The following is a 6,069-nucleotide window of genomic DNA, read 5'->3' as shown; positions in this document are numbered from 1 at the left end:
ATTTTTGCACATCGGAGCACAGTTTGAGACGATGAAATTCTCTCGAGGAAACGCGTGAGTTTACTGAAGAATTTTCTTTGAGAAACACATTGTTGCAAAAATCCTCATTTTCTCTCTATTCTCATTTGTGTCTAAAAGCAGCAGTCGAGAAGTTAAAGAGAACTTTGTTGTCTTTCTCTTATGTAATGCCTCTTTCTTTTCTCTGTCTGTCGTTCTGTCCATTGTTCTTTCTAGCCGTCATTCTGGCTATCATTCTCACCCTATTATTCTTCCATTCGGTTGTTCTGTCTATTGTTCTATCCATTCTTCTCTCTATCTGTAGTTCTGTCTATCATTCGTTCTATCTATCATTCTCTATCATTCTTCTTTTCAGTCCATCCATCTATTGTTCTCTATCTGTTGTTGTTTATCGTTCTCGTCCTCTTTCTTCGGTTCTGTCGTTCTTTCATTCTGTCATTTTATTGTTGTCTGTCATTGTCGTTCTATTGTTCTGTGTGTCATTCTATCTCATTATTTTGTTCTGTCGTTTTATTGTTCTGTCTTTTATTCTAGTTGATATTACTCGGTTTGCAGCTTTCAAATCAAATATGTTGCAGCTTTGGCGTCAAGATGTTCGAACGCGAGATCTTCGAGAACCAATGATGTTTGATGCTAATGACATCAAACCTGCGCAAATTTGATTTGAGAGCTCCATAATTATTTGATTTGAGAGTCTGTCTGTCTGTCTCTGTCTGTCTGTCTCGTTCTGTCCATCATTCTTTCTAGCTGTCCTCGAAAACCAATGATATTTGATGCTAATGACACCAAACCTGCGCAAATGCTATTTATTATTTGCGAGAATGATTTGATTTGAGAGTCTGTCTGTCTGTCTCGTTCTGTCCATCGTTCTTTCTATCGTTGTCCTCCTATGATTCTTTCGTTCGGTTGTTCTTTCTATTCTGTCCACCCATCTATCCATTGTTTTCTCTGTCTGTACACCTTTCAGTACACCTCTCTATCTGTAGTTCTGTCTATGATTTGTTCTGTCTGTCCTTCTTTCTCTTCCATCCATCCATCCGAGCGCGAGATCTTCGACCAATGCCGTTTGATGCTAATGACATCAAACCTGCGCAAATTCGATTAGACCGCAGTGCACCATGAATTTGAGGGTCAATAATAATTTAAGTTTCAAGTTCAACGCCATCGGATGTTGAAGAAGGCTTGAAGACTTGATCAGAAGACTTGAAATATTGAATCATGACAGATGTGGAAAAGAGCCGTGTAAAGAAAGTACATTATACCATTTTGGAACAACATGAGGGGTGAGTAAATAATGACAGAATTTAAACTCCATTTAATTTAATTTAAGAGAAACAACTGAGAAATTAAAGCAATTTAATGTGTGGTTTCATTTGCTTTTAGAGTTGCACAAACACTCAAGCAGGTAAAAGAGTCGGTGACGGACCCAATGGACTCCGTAGTGTGATATGTGTTTCATATTTCTGGTGATTATTATAGAGTTCTTTAAAACCTGTCAGACATTGTCTGCTCACCTCTGTTCTGTCTCTCTCTCTTTCTCAGTGGGAAGTTGAGCGGGCATTGATGTGGACGCATTCGTGAGTGTGTGTGATTACACCGGAGATCATCGTCTAATTCCACAGCACTTCAGCTCACCTGGACAGGCCGGTAATTGGTGGTAGACTCCTAAAACTACCTGACCTGTCCGTCAGATACAGATCAGCGTCAAACTGGAGACACGTCACACTTCTGCTCGCTGGAATCTCATGTCTCGTTCCTGAGAAAAGACAGACTCATCACAGAAGAGCGAGCGAAACCAATGCAGGCAGGTCTTTGATAGCTTAGCAACTACGTGAATATGGCCTTTCTTGGAGGTTTAAAGGTGTCCGACCATAGATTTAAAAAAGAAAAATGGACGACGCCCCTTCACTCTCTTCCATTGGTGAAAAGTGAAGCTGCCAAAGTCTTGGTACGGCGCTGACATATTGCGCTGATTTGGGACCCGATTCTGTGCAGAAGTCAAGTCATCTTCATTTATAAAGTGCTTTTAACAATATAGATTGTTTCAAAGCAGCTTTACAGTGATAATTGGAAATTAAAGTAACAGAGATTGTTTTGGCTTTACAGCAGCACTTCCGTCGCAACGATCATTAGTTATTAACTTAGGGCCGCTAACACGACACCGTTCTAACAGAAACTTCTTAATGCGCTCCGGCCGCTCATTCGCACAGCAACAGTGAGAACGCAAACCTTGAAATAGTTTCCAAGGTGCAAGTGTTGAACATTTTTGAAAACCGTTTGTGAAAAAGTAGTGAACGTGAAGTGGAGCCGCGTTATCAAGGTCCCGCACACACTCCCGCAGAAACGGTTAGTACTAAGTTTACTGTGTGAAATAAACAGTTATGGACATGTAGAAATTAAAGCTGAAGCTCCAATTTTCCTACTACTCCTACTCCTACTAATTGTACTCCTACTACTTAGTTAAGAGAAGCTGTCAACCATGACGTCACATTCCCGTTTTTATAGCATCAAATAATGAACTAAGATCAAACTTATTGCAAAAAACTAACACTTAAACTTAAATCAGCGTGATTAAAAACTACATAAAATGACTGAAAACATTTATTTGAAGTGTAATTTGATTGTTTAGTTTCCATCGCGTCCTTTAGACTTCATGGGGAGGTGGGGTTTATGACCTATACTGGGACCAGTATAGAGCGCGATCGAGATGCTTTGGCTTCACTTTTCAGCACTTGTGCGGCACGCTTGTGTCCGACTGGTGCGTGCGCTGCGTTACGGGCGGCATGGTGGAGGACATTAGTATTCGGGATGGTTGTGCGGGTCGCTCCCTTGTTCCCGCAGCAGGCAGGTTTGTATTAGCAGCCTGTCGAGAAGCAAACCTCATCTCTGGGGAGCGAGGCGAGACCAGACGCCCTGCTGGAGCTGCATGTGAAATCAGCCTCGTTCTGCTCCGGATCACAGCGCTCGGATCTGCTCGACGTCTCAGTGCAGGAATGACCAGCAACTGCAGACAGAGAGAGAGATAGCAGAGAGAGAGAGAGTTTAGGATGTGCTTGATGTTTCGGTACTGAAGGCACTGCACTGAGACTCAGAGCTTCTGACTCAAAACACTCGAAACTGTGAACGCAAAAGCGTTTATCTACCATCTCATGTGTAGCATCTATCTCTCTATCTATCTATCTATCTATCTATCTATCTATCTATCTATCTATCTATCTATCTATAATCTTTCTATATCTATATTTACATCCATCTATCTATATATCCATCTAACATCTATCCATCTATCTATATATCCATCTAACATCTATCCATCTATCCATATATATCCATATCCATCTATCTATGCATCTATTTATTGTTCTCTCCTTCGTTCTCTCTAGCCGTCATTCTGTCTATCGTTCTCACCCTATCATTCCTCTGTTTGGTTGTTCTGTCTATTCTAGCTATCCATAGTTTTCTCTATCTGTAGTTCTGTCTATTGTCTTTCTGTCATTCTGTCTATCGTTTCTCGCTCTGTCCTTCTTTTGTTCTGTCGTTCCATTTATCCATCAATCTATATTGTTCCATCCACCTATTGACCTGTCTGGTGTTCTCTCTATCTGTTCTATTTATCGTTATTTCGTTCGTTCGGTCGTTCGTTCTATCATTCTCTCATTCTATCTATCTGTCATTTTGTTTTGTCTATATTCTCTCATTCTATCTATCATTCTGATTATACGTTCTATTGTTGTCTATCATTCTCTGTCATTATTTCATTCTGTCGTTGTCTATCATTCTCATTCTATCTATCATTATTTTGTTTTGCCGTTGTGTCTATCATTCTTTCATTCGGTCTATCATTATTGTGTTCTGTCATTTCTATTGTTCTGTCTATCGTTCTCTTATTCTTCTATATATCATTATTTAATTCTGTCATTCTATTGTTCTGTCTCATTCTATCTATCATTTCGTTATGTCGTTGTTTATAATTCTCATTCTGTCTGTCAATATTTAATTTTGTCGTTCTGTTTATTATTCTCTCATTTGATCTATAATTTCGTTCTATTGTTCTGTCTATCATTTTATCTATCATTATTTTTGTCATTCTGTCTATCATTCTAATTTTATCTATCATTATTTAATTTTGTTGTCTATCATTCTCATTATCTATCATTTAGTTTTGTCGTTGTCTATTGTAACGCGGTTAGATGTTATGGGAAGAAGGAGGCGGGAACCGGCGAACATTCAACAGACTTAAATAAATATAATAAAACGAAACACAACCCAAGTTCAGGCCTGTTCCTCTCTCGATCTCCACTGTCGTCGCTCCTCCTTTTATGCTTCCGCTCCTCTGTGAGAGACACGAGACCGGTGCGTCGCACACGTGTCGCTCATTATCAATCACGCCACCGGCCTCACGCCGTCCTCCCACGGCCTCGTCCTGCTCGCCACATCTATATTCTCTGATTCTATTTATCATCATTTAATTTTTTCGTTCTATTTTTCTCTCACCCTGTCTATCATTATTTTGTTTTGTCGCTCTGTCTATCATTCTCTCATTCTATTATTTTGTTCTGTCCTTCTATTTTGTCTATCAATCTCTCATTCTGTCTATCATTATTTCGTTCTGTCGTTCTATAGTTCTGTCTATTTTTCTCTCATTCTATCTATCATTATTTCATTCTGTCTATCATTCTCTCATTCAATCTATCATTATTTTGCACTGTTGTTCAGGTTGAATGACTTTTGAATGAACTCTATTGCTCCCTTGAGTACAGACACAAGTAACACGAGAACACGTTAATGTATGTACAACAGGGCAATGCATTGGCCAAATATTTATATGTCTGCATTTGCATGCTTGAATATGTTTCTGAACTCAGACGTCAACTGCTAAATCAATCCCTAAATTAAACCCCCAGACTTCAGACAGGGTTGCATGTTAAAAGCAGATCGAGCTCGAATGTTTTTCTTGAAACTATTTTTAAAATCCCAGACTGCCTGGAGAGAACCGTCAATACATGCTGCGCGTCCATGATTCCCTAAAGAGCACTCGCTCTGAACCCTGGATCCCCGCGAGGTCTAAATCAAAGCAATACTTTTTGTTTAACACCAATGGACTCGTCATAAAAAAAATTAAAAAAAACTTTTGTCCAAAGTGACTAACAAAATGTAAAGAGAGCAACCAATCCAGTTTAAGATGAAGTCATTCTGGGACTGTCAATCTAAAGATTAAGGATTCTGGCTATATTTCTATTTGCATACTTCGATTCACTAGGGAAGCCCATACGTTTTAGTATATACCCCAAAACAGCAGAATAAACTAGCCTGAAGTGGTTTGCTGGTCTTAGCTAGACACCAAGCATGCCAAGCTGGTCTAGTTTAATGTTTTTAGAGTGTGTTTTGGGCACTTGATAGCTGATCAAGCTGGGAAACCAGCTAGAAACCAACTAAAACTGACAAACCACTTTTTTTCCAGCACATGTTTGAAGCTGTTTTTATTTCAGATTGGTTGTATGCATGCAATATTGAGACATACTATAATGCCATCTCAATGTCTTGGTCCTGGTTGGCATTTGCATGATACCAAACTCCCCTTCTATAGCACAAGTGGTTGTGGGTAATATTAACCCGGAATGCATGCACAGCTATTTACTAGTATACCGTCTTGGCACTTTTGACGTAGTAGTCAACATTTGAAGTGGATCAAAAAAGTTAATCAAAGTTGTCCTAAAACAAGAACAGGTATTGTTCACAATTCATGTATAACTTTGATGAAAGGTTTTGATTCTCTTCAAATGATGACACAGTATTTTCAATGTGCTATGATCTGGGATACTCTAATCTGAATCTCGCAAACTAGGAAGCAGGTCTGAAGTCAATGTTCTGCCGTGTTGGTTATGGACTGCCATTAAACTGTCTTAAGCTGAAGATCGTTAATTTAAACAATCTTTTGCAGGCTCAGAAACTTTGGCTAATCCTCCACTCGTTATAGAGAGAGCCGTGTTTCATATTGGTTCTCTCTCACTGGTTTGCTTCATCAGCGTTTCAGGGCTCCACTGAGACACG

At 39.4% G+C, this 6,069-nt stretch overlaps 1 long non-coding RNA gene across 1 annotated transcript; it reads left to right on the top strand.

The window, feature by feature from the left end:
• Nucleotides 1-524: 524 nt before the first annotated feature.
• Nucleotides 525-1,815, top strand: LOC307006668. Its single transcript, XR_013799501.1, has 3 exons — nt 525-1,301; nt 1,402-1,423; nt 1,561-1,815. It is a non-coding gene; the product is annotated as an uncharacterized lncRNA (long non-coding RNA).
• Nucleotides 1,816-6,069: the final 4,254 nt, after the last annotated feature.

This window comes from Phoxinus phoxinus (genome assembly GCF_949152265.1).
Source record: "Phoxinus phoxinus genome assembly, chromosome: 1".
Lineage (NCBI taxonomy): Eukaryota > Metazoa > Chordata > Actinopteri > Cypriniformes > Leuciscidae > Phoxinus > Phoxinus phoxinus.
Note: the sequence above shows the minus strand (reverse complement) of the source record. Positions and strands in the feature narration are given on the sequence as shown.